The sequence below is a fragment of the Apis dorsata genome, unplaced genomic scaffold, assembly GCF_000469605.1.
Source record: "Apis dorsata unplaced genomic scaffold, Apis dorsata 1.3 scaffold_149, whole genome shotgun sequence".
NCBI lineage: Eukaryota > Metazoa > Arthropoda > Insecta > Hymenoptera > Apidae > Apis > Apis dorsata.
In genome coordinates, this window is record NW_006263440.1 from 943,688 (window position 1) to 959,915 (window position 16,228).

The 16,228-nt window shown below is 44.9% G+C and overlaps 1 protein-coding gene across 4 annotated transcripts in view; it reads left to right on the top strand.

Annotated features, from left to right (window-relative positions):
* The window catches only part of LOC102676723 (agrin-like), a 340,887-nt gene that overhangs the window by 49,537 nt on the left and 275,122 nt on the right, over positions 1 to 16,228 (top strand). For 2 of the 4 annotated variants that reach the window (XM_031509408.1, XM_031509409.1), the window contains exon 1: positions 647 to 910. The exons of the other annotated variants lie outside the window; for them this stretch is intronic. The gene's annotated coding sequence lies outside the window, so the exon portion shown is untranslated. Of the gene's footprint in view, positions 1 to 646; positions 911 to 16,228 lie in introns of those variants that run through there. 4 annotated transcript variants of the gene reach the window in all.

The following is a 16,228-nucleotide window of genomic DNA, read 5'->3' on the forward strand; positions in this document are numbered from 1 at the left end:
GCAGAATTAGTGGTGGTAGCAGCGACTACGGGGTCGTACGGTTTATAATACGGTTTATAATGGTAGCGTATGATTGTTATCGGGGAGGAAGGATTCCATGGAAGCGGATCTCCACTTCGGGGAAACTCGATCAGTGTACAGTGGATGAAGTGTGTATATGTGATAGTGCGTAGAACTTAAGTTAGAAGAACCCTCGAAATCGTTACAGCTGACTCGACTCGACTCGACTCGAGGAAACAAGATCGCGGTCGCGTTCGAAGAATCCGCTCGATTTTCTTTCGTTGACGAATAACGCGTGTGGACGAAACATTTTTCGATACGCGATCCATCAAAGTCCATTAAGCCGTGGAAACGGAAGCCGTGTTTCTCTCGGCCGCATTGCGTGGGATATCGCGATCCCTCGGTGTGGGCGACCGAGCATCGTCGGCATGCACGCGCGAGGAGAAGAAATATGATCCCGTCGAAGAGTCGGGTGAGGTTTACGAGGTGGGATGGGTCGATAGGGGAACCCTCGATACCATCTATCGTTTAACCGGGGTGGTCCTTATCGTATTCGTCTCGGCCAAAGATATCGCGTTGGAGCGTGGCCTGGAGGAGATCGAGAAAGGAAGGGAGAAAATCGAATTGACTGCTTCCTGCTTGCGGTGCGGAATTCATCCAACGTTAACGAGGAGGAGGATGTAAGAAGAGTATCCTCGAGATCCGTGAAACGTGTTCGTCAGTGAGAGAGGATACGCCGCCAGTAGCGTGTCTTTTATTTTTCTCGGCTTCGTCCTTGGAGAGTGAAGTGTCGTGGAAACGAGAAAGAGAAAGAGAGAGGGAGGAGAGGATTACAAAGGAAGAAGGGACAACGCGTGTTAATTAAAGAGCGGGAGAGACCGGAGGGAAACGAACAGAGCCAGCCTGACAGGTAAATATTTACCGACATCGCGGCACGGTAAAATCGCAATTTCAGGCCGCGTGTTTTTCTTTCTCTCTGTGTTCTCCTTCTGTTCCGTTGTAACCCGGAACAACGAGGGCGAACTGCGTATACCTGTGTCTACGAGTATCTATCTATAGTGTCCTATAACCGTTCGTCGATCGAATCCTCGGCCGTGGATTCGCTTTTTGCGATCGAAAGAAAGGAGAAGTGTTTTACGAAAGAAGGAAAGAGAGAAAGAGGGAAAGGAGAAGAAAGAAACGAGAAACTATCGAATGGCACGCGTGAACGATTTTCAGCGTAATCAGTTTACACGCGAGTTTTCCATTTCACGTGCGTTTCTTCGTTTTTCCTTCTTCGTTGTTCGCCGGATACACGAAGGGCGAGGAAGGAAAAAACTGGCAAGAAAAACGTAGTTACGTTCGACGTTTAAACTCGTAATGAATTAGAATCACGGGAAGTCACGTGACCGGACGCGTTATACCAGCCGAGCGTAATCGATCTGCCAGTTGCCATAATTCTTGCCCACTTCGCCATTCCCCTTCTCCCCTTTCTTCCTTTCGAACGAATCGTTAACACGCGTTCATATTTCGAAAGATGCACGTATTTCGACCAATCATACGATGTTCTTCCTTCGAAACAAATCCTCCCGCCTGTCCACCCCCTACGATAAATCAACGAAATTTTTCCGCCCGTGTTTCGACACGAGAACAGATTAAATCGCGTCTCGTCCAATCCACCCCACGTTCATCGATGTTTTATACGCGCCAATTTAATGCCTCGTTAATACGGTCCACTCACATATTTTATACCGATTGACTGACCGGTGTAACATTTGGCTGCCGGTCACGAACGTAATAAACGTGATCGGTGTTTTATCGACTGGTCGCGATAATCGTCTCTCTCTCTCTCTCTCTTTCTCTTTCGTGCAACGCTCGCATCGTAAAAAATCACGATTCTTTCACACGTGATATCCGGTTTCGAGAGAAATGTATCAAACGAGACCGATATTATATTATTACTCGTAAATAAAACTTTTTCACCTATCAATCGTCGAGAATCAATCTCGTTCTATTGGGTTTACCTATTTATTCGAGATTCATCGTGGGGAAATCTGGAACGTCGAAGAAACGGCATCAACTCGCGTGGAAATTTGTTTGCTTCTCGTGGGCGTCGTGGCGGTATCGATCGATAATAATTGTGCACGTGGCTTCCATCCGTGGCGTCGACGACGAAAGGATGGTTCGACGAGCCATATCTCGCGATAATTCCGGCAACATTGACGGTCTTAATCGCGCGAAACTTTACCCCCGTTCGAAGCTCGGTGTATCCGTTTAAGTTGGCGTCGTATCGCCGCGAATCGATCGCCGTGCCCGTTCTAACGATGACGCCCCGAGATAAAATTCTGATCGAGATCGAGCAACTTGGAGCAACCGATCGTGAACCATCACACGAGCCTCTATCGTAACCAAAGATCGTGCGTCAACCTACGATGATATGCGTATTATGATATGCGTAGGATATTCGATATGGAAATGGATATGGAGAATTTTAGGAAGCGATCCTTCGAAGAAGCGGAAAAAGTGTATTTTTTAAAAATATCGAAGCTTCGATTCTTTTGGTTTATCGACAACGATAAGCGATGAATTAATAATTAAACGATCGTGACGAAACAAATGATGATATTCCCGTTGTTTTCGATCGAATTGGGATACAATTGTTGTTAACGAAATTAACGAAAGGGATACAAAAGGGGTAGAGGGATTGACTATAAACTAGGAAAATATTATTTTCCTCGGCTATTATCGGTATTAATCGCGATGCCAAATCGTTTAATCGTTCGTTTGATATACGTCGTAATGAAAGACAAATTTTCTTTCTCTTTTTTTCCCCTCTTTTTATTTTCACCCGTGTCCAGGAGGAGTGGTAGAGTGGCAAAATTATGATAACGCGATGATTAATGAGAGAAACGGAGGGGTAGCGAATACAGAGCTAGTACGGGCAGTAGTAAATATCAACCACTCGGTGGACATGGATTTCTTTATTCATCCGGCAATTAATTACTTGCGGCACCGGTAAAAATTTTAATCTTATCGATATCAAGGATGCCCTCTTTCCTCGTTTTCGTAAGGATTTGATATTCTTTCCACTTCGAAATTTGAATTTGTAAAAAATCCATTCAATTTTATAGTTATTAATATTTTTTTTTTTTTAACCATTACGTCAATTTATCGTACAAGGATTCGTAATCGAATGGATTTGGATTCGTATAATTATATCTGGATTAATTAAATGAAATTATATTTACCGTTTCATAGGAAGAAAAAAGGGGAGGGGAGAGAGAGAGAGAGAGAGAGAAAGAAAAAAAATATACATGTATATATAACATAAGCGTTGCGGTGAATGTCGGAATATTGAGATTTAATTAATTATATTTTGAATGCGGTTATACTTGTTTCAAACGAATATTCATTTCATAAAGAAAGAAGCGAAATACCGCGAATAGAAACGGTGAAATTGTTGTTTGCTCTCTGTCGCGAGGCTTTAGAACGCTCTATATTATTTTTTTTCCGATTTCATACGAAGTTAGGATTTATAAAATACGTAATATCATTTGCGCACCGGTATTATTTTTTTTCTCGCTAATTAAAAAAATATTAAGCGGGGAATTAAGTTCTTAACAGGAACAGAATCGTATAAACCAGACGAATATGTTACTTTATCGTTCTTCGCAAAAATATCAATCTTGCAAATTACGAAGGAACTCGACGCGTTTGTAAAATATACAACTCGCTCGAATACCGTACTACTACCGTGTCTCAGAAATTATTATTATTTACCCTTTATTTTATCCCATCTCTGAAATTCTCTCCGCGTTACAATCATTTCGCGAGAGCGACGTGATTCGAGACGTGGCTCGTTAACCCCTCACCCGATTTCTCGCGACACGATCCCCGTTAATCAACATCCCCGAGTTGATAACTGTCCCGACTCTCCCCTTTATTTTTCGATACATTCGACAACCGAGTGGCCGGCTGACTCGTTTAAGCCAACTTCTTGGCGAATTATTCAGCTCGAGAAACACGAGTCGTTAACAACGTAGCGACGTAAGTTCAATTGTATTCAACGGATATAATTGGACCATCCGAAATCCGCAGCTCGCGCGCCCTTTGACTTGCCACCGGGAGAAGAAAATAATTTTACTCGCCTTTCGTTTCCATTCGTTCCTCCGCTTTTGCGTCTCGCCACGAGCTCGTTCCACGAGCGCGCGGACAAACGTACCTACGTTTCCCTTTCAAATCTTTACTTTTTATTTATTTACGAAAGAGCAAACAAACGAGCTTTCAAAATTGCGAAATAATAATAAATAAACTTAACGAGAGGCCTGCATCGCACGCTCGGATGCACGCGATCATTTCGAAACTTTTCACATTTTTCCTTTCTCGACGAAATAATTATATATATATATATATATACCTTGCTTCCTCGGTGCTTCGACGCGGCCGAATTCTGTCTCTCTTTCTCTCTCTCCGCGTCTATTATTATTCGTCGAATAAATATCGTTTCCTAAATATCCAATTTTGTACTTTTCGCCGCGTTATTCTTCTTTCGTTGCAACCGAGTAAGCTTAACAACCGTGTATATATGTATATATACAACGTTACATACCTGGGTGTATATTATGTTTAATTCATCCGATGTAATCAGATTTCGGTTTGTCGATATTTTACACGGGGAAACGTGTATGCGCGGTTGAATTGAAATTATCTCCATTAATCACAGTTTGTCCGACAGTCTCGATTTCCCTCGGATGGGTGATCAATGAAGGGAGGATATTCAAGAATGACTAGTGTGTATCTCAAAAGTAGGGCGATGTAAACGTTTAATCGATATTTCGAACCTGTCGATATAATCTCCGGGTGTACATCCGTATACATCTGTGACCGATAATAATTCTATCACGCGTTCCCTGGATTATCCTCGATACACAATTATTAACGTCAACTTATGTGTATCGTGGCGTTGAAAGGCTGTATATATTTTGTTCCTTTCGAGGAGGGAAGCGAATGTCCGAATAAATTCTCTCTCGTTAAAACTTTCCCTCTTCTTCGAGAATAAAGAAGAAGAAGAAGAAGAAGAAGAAGGAGATCGGATACACACTTTGTATCGTAAATAACGATTAATCGAAAGTCCGGACGCTACTTTTCTCGCGAGTTCCCGTGTTCCAATGAAAACATTGGCATGGTCGTTGATTAAGTTCTCGTTAAAACTTCCCTTTGATCTTATTTATTTCGCTCGACTAACTCGCTCCGATATTCACTCCGTCAAACCGAACTTAATAAGCATATAAAACGAGCACGTCCAAAGGAATTTCATTTCCCTAGTCTTCTTTTTCCCCCTCCTCTGTTTGCGGAACACACTTGCATTTACTTATAACGAAATAGTCTACTTCAACGAAATAGTCTATGCGGTTTGCGAAACGGACTCGCGGCAGGATGGAAGCGCAGAAAATCCTTTTCCCTTAACAAATTATTCTTCGCGACGGAAGAAAAAAAAACAACGTCGAAATTCTTGGCTCTGATCTTCTTGGACTATCGCACAGGAAATAATCCTCGTTTCGTTCTGTTTTTATTTTTCACACGAACAAAAAAAAAAGCGCTCGTGGAATTTTTCCTATTTCTCGTTATTGTTCCTCGTTAAAAGTCAAGGTACGAGGTAGCCTCGCCGCGGAAGGAGGAGGGAACGAGCGCGAAACAAGATGCATTCGAGGTAAACGGTTACTTCCATCCGCGTCCATCGAGTTCGCTTCTCCGTTTCCACCTCTCCCTCTTCTCGCCCCCTCCCCCTTTCTTCTCTCCTTCTTTCGCGACGTTCAACCGCAGCCGCAGCTATCGCACAGGAATCCGTGCACTTTCAATTAAAGTGACGCGCAGCCTCGGCCGCATTAAGGGCGCTCGAGGCTGTACGGCGTTATGGCTTCAATTAAGGGTTGGAGGATGCGAGGGAGGGCGAGTCGGGGATGACGATGGTCGGTCTTCTCTGGCATTTGCTCCTCGGAAAGGCTCCTCGAAAGGAGGCGAGCATCCGCCGTTCAAGAGGGGGCGGATGGGGGATGAGGTACGAGGCGACCGCAAGCCTGAAAAAAGAACGATCCGAGTATTTAAAAGCCCGACAAAGTTTCGTTTAAAAAGCTAATTAACTTATCCAATTACCGTCTCGCCTGTTGGGGGACACCGTGGATCCGGCAAGAGGAGAGTAAGAGAGAGAGAGAGTCGAAGGAAGATCGCATCCCTTTCTCGAGCGATGCCGCGNTCTCGCGATCCGAGCGCCGAAAGCACTCCGCGCTACGACAAAGACACGGCACGGCGAAAGGTGGATGGCGAAAGAGAAGCAGGGATTAAGGGAAGGAGGAAAGAGCACGAGAATCAATTCAGTCCCCGACTGCTACTACGATCTTTTATGAGAAACTGCACGGGATTACGAAATCGCAAGAAACACAAATCGTCCCCGGGTAACCGTCGACTCGATCCTCCTCTAGATTAATGATTCCCTTCTGCCTTCCATCTCTCGTTTCGTCCAACGCGTACGCCTATTTTCTCCGACCTTTAGATATCGTCGCATCCTTCTATGTATATATATATATATATACCTTCCTCTTCAATCGATTGCGCTTCTCGAGACTTTTGCACGGATACGAGAAAACCGTGTGCCAATCGAGATGAATTATTCGAGACGTATTTGTCGATCGTAGCCGCCGACTGAATTCAAAGCGAGGGGAGGGAGGTAAGGGGGACGACAGGATTAAACGCGGTTATTATAGCTCGTGGCCCGATTGATCCGGATAATCCCTCCCCCCTTCTTCGTTGCTCGATCATTTTTTTTCTCTTTTTCTTCTCTCTTTCTCTCTCTGTTTCTCTCTCTTTTTTTTTTGTTTTTCTCCCACGCACGGTATCGACGATACCGTGTTGCTCCCTTTAATTCGGCCGCGCTTGCACGGGACGCAAATAATGACGCGGCGGAGCAAACCGACGGACAGACCCGTCTGGATTTGCGGCCTGTGTGTATCCCCGCGCGTGAGAAAATATCGTGTTTACTATGCCTGATCAAATAACGTGTACTCGTGTATCCCGTCCCTCTTCTTTGAACGGGGTTTACGATCCCTGGCATGCAAATGCCCCACAACCGGCAGCCCTCTTCGATCACGAACGCGAAGAACGATCGAGAGAGGGGAGGGAAGGATAGAAGGTTCGATTCTACGAGTCCACCTTTCGCGTTCAAAGCGAACGAACGATTATAATATTATAATCAAAGAAATCGAGATTCTCGAGCTCGAGGAACGTAGAAGAAGCTCGTATAAAGATATCATTGGCGTTAACATTGAGAAAAAATCGTTGCAGTTCGTTTAATCCACGGGGAATTCCGTCCCCTCGTCGTTCAAACGTCCACGCGACACGATTAAGAACAGAGGTAAGCTTCCTCTCTCCGTGTCATCGAAGCATTAACCTCTCAAGGGGCAAGGTTTTGACCCGACATTCTTCGGGGGCCCAACCGATATTTCGTGGGAGTACGTAGCCACGCGTGGAACGAGCGTACACATTGGATCGGCGTTCTCCTTCTCCTGCGGTTATGCAAAGCTCGCGATGGATGGATGCGTGCAGTTGACCATTTTTTTTTTCTCAACCGCACGAAAATTCCCTCGTAACACGCGATATATTTATCATCGTCCCAGGATAACTATTTTCTCAACATTTCTCCAACTGAGAGAACAAATACAGAGATAACATTAAACGAGAGTTTAGATCGCCTGATCGTTTTTCAGAATGGAGGGGTTAAATCGCGCCAATATATTTTTTTTTGCTTTCCGCTTCCGGATGGAAGAAATTTCGCAGGCCTAGGGAAGAGAGAAATTTATAACCGCGCGGGGCAATATCGTCTCGAATTACGGCGGAGGAAGGGGGGAGAAGGATCGTGCATAATTCACCGGTGTCACCGCGAAGTACTACCCTCCTTGAGCTATGATCGCTTTATTATCTCGCGATTACGCGCACCGGTCCATTTGCATTAATTATCCTCCCCTTCCGCGAAATAGAGTCGCGCTCGTCTGGTTCTGCCAGACGTGGCCGAGAAACTGGTAAAGGATGTAATAAACGTACCGGTCAGTCTCTCTCTTTCTCTCTCCCCGCAGCCAACCGCAATCGCCGTATAATTCTCGATAAGATAGAGACCGTGCGTATTATATTAAATGTCGGGTTAAATCAAAGCCAAGAATTCGAGTTGACGCGAACGAAATATTAAAGGTGAACGAAGAAATAACGTCTCGGTTATTTTTTTTTTTTTTTTCCCCTCCTCGACTTCTCGTTGAGAAGGAAAAAAGAAATGCAATAAATGTATATAACTCGATCTATAGGATGAAAAACTTGGATGAAGAAAATTCGAGAATATTTCCTCGTTCGTCTCTATCGTTCGTCGTGTTTAAATTACGTAACTGAAAGAAGAAGAAGAGCGAGACGAGTCTATAGGAATCGAAGGTATAAAGGAAAAGTGAAGTCGAAGGAGAGAGCGAGAGAGAGAGAGAGAGGATCGATATATCTCTGGCGCGTTTAAATCACGGTGAAACACGGTTACACGAGAAAATATCGGAGCGCGTGCGATAGATACGGTGTATAGAATGGACGATTTTACTAGGCTCGTGGCTAGCTTTCGGTTCATGGCGCATCGACATCTCGAAAATAGCCCGCTAGTAAAAGGTATTGTCGTTGGAACGACCGCGTTGGTCACTGGAGAGACCCTTTTATATCCCGTCGAAAGACACGAACCTCTGGAGAAAGGACGATCGAGCCATACTGCAAACTCTCGTGTTATAGTAGAACCAATCTTCGGCCATCTCGTCGACAGCCAACGATGGAAAAACGGGGGGTGGAGGGGGGACGAGAGTGGAAAAGCGAAGCGAGAGAAAGGAAAAAGATTACCTCGCTTAAAATCAGGAAGAAGCGACTTTTCGACGTTCGCGAGACAGTCGTCGCGTCGACGAGTTCCTTCCTTCCTTCCTTCCTTCCTTCCTTCCTTTCATTCTTTCTTCCCTCTCTTCTCCGTTGAATTCCATCGTATAAACTACTGGTCCTGACAGACAAAGGAGCCAGCCGCCGCCCAGCACCGGATTTTCCTCCACTAACACGTTCACCCTCCCCCAAATAGGAAGCGCACGCGATCCTCGCGACAGCCGAAAGCTGAACGAGCTCTTTCCTCCCCGATCCGAACAATTTACACCGATCGCCTTATCCCTTTCTCAACAAAAAAGAACACTTGTTCCAAACCTTGCGTCGATTTTCTTCCATTCACCTGGATTTTAATCGTTGATAAATTATAACAACGAAGTCTTCGAGATGTTGTAATTTCAATATTCGTTATTCGTTGCGTAAAAATATTCCCTCGAATCGAAATAATATCCTCGTCGCGCGAAATAATTACGATCCAACTCAGGATCAGAGAAAAACGCAAAACTTCGAAGATTTCACGGACACTGCGCAGAAATAGTAAATTCTTTTTCAGGGACGTTTCTCCGTCCTTCCCTCTGGCTGCAAGCTTGGAGATTCGTCAAGCAATTTTCGCGGGTGGAGACAAAGTTTGCGGGTCGCAGGTCGATAGTAAACCAAATTAAAGATCTCGCGAGGGGGCGGTAAAGCAATTTTGTAGTCCCGCCGCGGGCGAACGCGAAGCGTTTCTACGCCACTGGATACGAATGGCGGACGGAGGGTAATGGCGAGAGACAGAGACTCGGGGAGAAATGTATCCTCTCTGCACCGCAAATTCTTCGCGTGTGCATCGTCTTCTAAAACGTACACGCTTCGATATATATATATGCACGGTGAGATATCGTCCAAAAATTCGTTCGAAAATGAATTTGAATCGATTAAATTGAAGATTAAATAGGGGATCATTCTTGGCGAGAATCTATTGAAATACGCGCGAATCGGCCTGAGATTCGATGAGCATCGATCGATCGATACGTATAACGATGATGAATTTGCAAATAAAATTGCGGTGCAATCTGTGCGGGCGGGATTACGCGTATTCCCTTCAGATGAACGGTGCCCGGGTAAATAGATCGATGGTAGGTGTAAGAATAATTGAATCGCGGTTCCCAATCGTGTAACAGGGATTTATGTCGAATTTATGCGAATCGATCGCGTTTGATTCGAGGAGGAGAATCGTTTCATCGCGAGAAAGCTTTGGGACAAATTGTTTTCTAGGTTAATCTCTAATCTACGAGATTTAAAACTCTCTTTTTTTTCCTCCAAGAGCTTGGTACGCGCCCATCGCGAATTAATCTCGTCGATTAAGATCGAAGGAATTGGAAAAATTTTTGGCTCCTTTCCCCCCAATGGTTCCAGGCGACCATTCAAAATTTATGCGGGAAAGTTTCGTTCGCCAGCGGATCAAAGCATCGTACCTTCTCGGTGATGAATTATTATGGCTTACGAGGAAACTTATATGGAATTTTGTATTGCTCGTATCCGAGGGCGGCGAATTAGAACGTCTTACTTATTACGGTATATCTCCTTCCTTCCGAGGTTTTCCCTCCACATTCGTCCCTCCGTAATCGTTTCCGTATCGAGGCAATAATCATTCTGGAAAACTTCTGATGTTCTATAGGATACAATGAGTGTAACACAGTTTGCATCAGCTTTATCGCGATACTTCTTCATGACGAAGAAGAGGGATCGAGATCGAAACTTTTGGGAGAAAAAAAGATAGATTCTTGCCGAATCAAGCGTGTCATCGCCTCTTTCCCTTTTGCATCGCTCGAAACGCATTTGCGACGTGTTTTCACGGTGAACGGTGACGCGTACGTAACGCGTATCCGACCTTCGCCTCCATTCGTTTCTTTTGTACCTCTCCCCCATTACAGGGAAAAGCTTTATTGAGTCTTCGAGGGAACGGGCTGCCGTCCATCAATCTCGTCCGCTTGATTGATCGTCATTAGCCGTTGGAGTTGTTGCGGGGAAAATAGGGGATTCTATTTTTACTCTCTCGTTAATAATCGTTTTGGGAACGATGAAAGAGTTGCGCAACGTATACACGGTTTCGAACCGAGTGACGGGAGATATTCGTTCGAGCGACTTCGGATTGAATATTAAGGACAAATTGTTACGGAGATACGGCGTGGAACGGGGCGTTCGTAACTTCAGGAGGAATGAATTCAGAGTGTTGATTATGGCCAACCATTTGTCTTCGCAGAAACAGCTGTTGGAAAGTTCTCGTAACGTACGTACGTTATCCGTAATGGAGGATCAAATTGATTCGTACATGGATACGAATCTACGTTTCCATTCGACGACCTCGCCATCGACTTCTCCCTCTCCTTTATTTACTTCTTATATTTTATCATATTTCTACTCGATTCCATTCTCGTACCACTTCAACACCTAAAATCCCATCCTCTCAGAGGGATGTAGAAAACACTCGAATGAGATAAAATAACGCTGAATAACGTTACAAGTCGAGAAGACAATCGAGGCATGGAAATCAGACAAACGGGAGGAAACGAGCCGCGATGGAATGCGGCTTGACGCACGGAATTAGAGACACTTTAAGGGTGGGGGAGGAGGTGGGGCTAATACCACCGGTTATCTCGTTAAAATTCTGCGGAAAGCATTTCGCGGAATTGTGTCCCGGGGCCATGCACCGCGCGTGTACACATCGGGAAGGGAGAAGGAGGGGGAAGGAGGGGAGAGGAAGGGGGTTCGGTCGTTGCGCCTTTCGCTCGTTCGCCACCTTCCTTCCTTTCGCCTTCCATCCATCGCGTTCCCTCGAAGGGTTTGTTATTAAGTCTTCAACTTTGGATGGAAACGCGTGCCCGTCCATCATCGCGGGAATTGAGTTCCCCCTCCCCGACGATTTTCTGGCTTTTGATGTAATTAGAAATCAGGTTGATGCGAGATCCTGTCCGAGCTTTTACCACCCCCTCCCCTTCGCGTTGTCGGCGAACGAGGTTCTCAACCTGAAGCGGGGAAAGGTTGAAGTCGAAACGAAACAGGCTCCTTCCTCCCCTATTCTCCATTGTGCGATCGTGGAATGCTCGTGACAAGTTCGCGTCCCCGCCAATTGCGGGGGAATGATTTCTCTCGTCCCAAGCGAGCGTGCGAATTCGATTTTCCGCCCGTGGCGAGGTTTTCCGTGAGTTTTATCCGCTCAGGTTTCGATTTCATCCCCTCCTCTCTCTTTTTCACCCTACCTTTGTACTTTTTCCACTCGTTTTTTCCATTCTTTTTTATTTTTATTTCTATTTTCTTTTTGGAATTCGCAAACGCAAATCGTTCGTTCGGGGATTCTAATCTCTTCTAACGAAATTCTATTTTCGTCATGAGATCCTGGCTTTGATCACGACCGTTTCAATATTTGAAACGTTCCATCCGGGCCGGAGATGATGCTGGAATTAGCAGTTTATTACCGATATGATACGTTTTGGATGTCAGTTGGAAAACGCGAATCGACAGTTTCGCATGCTCGACTACTCGTCTAATCTCTCCGATAAAAATGAATCGGCAATCGTGAACCGGAAGATTACGTTTCCTCGAGCGTCGATAATTTCGTACGCGTCTGAATGGCAGATTTATCATGCGACAACAAGAGAGCGTATCGCGGGGATAGCGATGGATATTCCCTCGGGACCAGGGAAACTTTCTCGTGCGTATTTGTCTCATTGTCGCGCTTTCAACTACAAACGAAGCTTCATCGAAACAGAACGGAGAGATGCGAGCGGAAAATCGCAGGAAAAAAAAATCTCTTCTCGCTCCAGATTCTGGAGCGAAAGCACCAGGAAGGAAGGAGGGAACGCGATAACGATTCACGTGACAAAGAAATCGCGGGAGAAAGTTGACAAAAAGTCAAGAGCGAGATGATCGAAAGAAGAATATGGACGGAGCTTTATTAGGATAATCTTGATTTTTCCCGAGACTCGAGCAAATTCCCTCGTGCAAGCAAAGTAGCAAAAGTGTGTTCGTTTTTCTCGTGGGCAAAGTTTGGCGCGCGTATTCGCTTTCGAAAACTGAAAAGGGACGAATCGAAGGAGAGGGGAATAGAGGGAGAGCAGAGAAAACGGAGTAAGAAGTCGAGAGTCGTCGGAATACATTTCTCGGTTGTCTATTGGTCCTCGAGATGCAAAGACGTCTCGAGGAGCTACGGCGTTTTTCTAATCTCGAGAGGGAGCGAGACGGGGAGAGCGTGAAAGGAGAAAGTTGGCTCGAGTGGGTTGCGAGGATAGGGCAGAGGAAGAGAAGAGAAAGAGAAGGGGAGGAGGAGGAGGAGGAGGAAGAAGAAGAAGAAGAAGAAAATGATGCGGGAAAGTTTCATCAGAGTTTCTCATCTCCGCCCAGCTCTCTGTCGCTATTGCAAACCGAGCTTGGGAAACGACACGAGCAGATATTTTATTCACAAGATTCGCGCGAGAACTGCCTATACACGCGGCTTTTATTATTTAATCGCTGATTCTTTTGTACACGCGGAGAGAGATGAATATTCGTTTTTGCGGTTTTGTGGCTTTTTTTCTCGCGTATTTGTTAATGCTTGTTTAATTCTATTTAACTTTACGTCTATATTCTATAATTCGTTGGTATTCTACGTATCAGGTATCGATTAGGTATCGATTGTTCGTTCGGCCTATAATTTATTTATACCATCAATTGCCTCCATACGCAAACTCGATTAATAAATTTTCCTAATCGAATCGAGTAGCATTAAGATAATGCACAATGTGCATTTACGAATGAAGCCTAAAAGCGCTATCATCCCTGCAATTTAATTTCTGCTTGCGAGTTTAACCTTCCCTTTTCGGCGCACTATTAAAATTTTTATCGAATTACGCTCATTCGTTACATCGGTCCGAATCAATCAACTCTGACATTTTATTTCGTTTCGTCCGTACTCGCATATTTTATGAAATAGTAGTTATTTCGGTTCTAGATTAAAAAGGAAAGAAAGAAAAGGAAAGAAAGAAACGAAAACACGGGTAATATTTCCTCGAAATACCTTTGACTCGATGGAGCGGAGGAATGGATCGCGTTGAAAAGCGAATGAGAAAAAAAAATTTCTCTTTGAACGTTTCTGAAATTTGTCGACACCTTTCACGTCACGAGTATATATATATATATATATGTACGTTCACCGCTGTCCATTACTGCCTTTCGATTTCTAAAGCGTGACTTTCGCCACACGATCGCGCACACGATTCCATTCGAAACTCTGAATTACGTAACGAGTGTGCTCTACCTCATTCTCGACCTCACCCTAGAAAAGAGATTTCACAATCGAACCCTCGCACGGATGAATTTACCCGCTCTCGTGGCCGACATCTCTCGTCCTCGCGATATTCGATACTCGATCGAAATCTGCGTGTCAGCAGCTGGCAACATGGAGGAGGCAGACGAGAAAACGAGGAGCAAAGGACAAAGGAAGAGAAAAAGAGAAGGAGAGGGAGAGATTTGCTGGTTGCTTTTGGCCAGTTGGTATGGGTTCGCCCATTTATTTCAATCTGGCTTTTCGTCGGTTGACGGCCGCTTTTCAACATTCACGAAAGAATGGTTCCCGGCAAAAGTGTTTAAATCTCGGCCTAAAATGCGCATTCGGGTCGCACGTAACTTTGAAGCACGCCCGACTTTTCTCATATTCGGTTTTCTCATATTCGCCGCTTTTCGACTTTTCCTCTCTCTCTTTCTTTGTTTACGTACCAACGCCACGAGAGGTGTGTGTGTTTTCGTTAAAATCGATCCGTGTTAAAGGGAAAGTTGGCTTGGAAAACTTGGGGAGGGGAGGAGTTGGCCTCGATTAAACGCGATCGCGTGATTTTTTTTCGAAACCTCGGATGCCTCCTCGCCAACCACATTTGCTCGATTCTTGCGTATAAGTATGGTACACGTAGTATAAAAAGGGAGGAAAGACGAGGGGAGATTAAAAAATTGACAAAAGGGGGCCAAGCACGAGGGAGATAGCGCGGAGTAAAATCAAACCAATTCCATGATCCCGGTTATTTGAATTTGCAGAGATAGTTGCGCGATAGACACGAATCAATTTCCAGCAGAACGTGGAACGGATGTTTGCAGAAGTAAAAAAGTTCTCTCCGCGGTCCCTTCGATCCGTGCGAAGTTCGCGGAGCAATTTTTTCCCTCCCCTCCTTTCATCTCTTCCACCTCCCTTTTGCCCTCTATTTTTTCTCTTTCCTTTTTTTTTTCCTTTATTTATAATTTAGGCGATAACGCGCACGCGAACCAACATTTCTTGCCATTTTCTTTGCCACCCTCACGTGTGTGATATTACGATTATAAACGAGATACAAGAGGTGGTCATTTTTACGATCCGATGGTTCGAAAACTTTTCTCGATTTTCCATAGTTTGAGACAAACGAATTTCACCCCAAGTTTCTTTTCTCACCTTGGTAGGCGAAAAGAAAAACGAGGATTTAGAGAAGTTTCTTTTCCGTTTCTTTTCTCCCTTCCTGCTATTTCCTTTTCTCCGAATAGAATAATCCGTTACTTTTAACGTATATACGTGTGTATACAGCGAGTTGGCGCGCGAAACGTAGCTCTCTCTCGGCAGATTTCGTGCGCGTTCGATGAAAAACGGCCGACCCCGTTTTTTTCATCCCGAAGCGTTTCCATAAACAATACGCCAGGGTCGAACAGAGTCCAATAAGTAAATGGCTTCTTAACGAGGGTGGCTCGCGGAGAGTTTTCTGCCTCGGCAATTTCGCCATCTTTGTCAACCCGTCGCACCGGGTCCCGCGAGGATTTTCAATCGAGCGTCGATCGCGGCCTACCGTTCCCCCGAGCTAATCCAGAAATGGATTAATTCCGACACGATTCTCAACCGTTTCCTACTATTGTTCTAAAAACAACTGTTTTAAAAATTCAACCAGAAATAGATCCGTAGATTCCGAAATTTTCTCCATCGCGATCTCCCAGTTAATCCAGAAATTGATTCCACCACGATTCTCCACCTAAGTTTTCTACTAAGAAGAAACTGTTTTAAAAATTCAAGAGGAACTGATAGATTCCGAAATCTTGTCGATCGTTTTCATTTTCGATTCGACGTACTCGCTCTTAAAATTGCATTCGAGCATCATCCTCTATCTTTTTATTTCTGTGCGCCACGCGTGTCTCTGTGCGTGTCGCGCTCGAGAGATCGATCAGGGGTCGTCGTGTCGGACGCGTGCGTACGCTTTTCCCGTCCGCCCCTTCGTTCCTCCAGTTTTTTACACCCCTTGCGCGCGAACTTTGATCCCGGACCACGACTCTCTCTCTCTCTCTCTCTCTC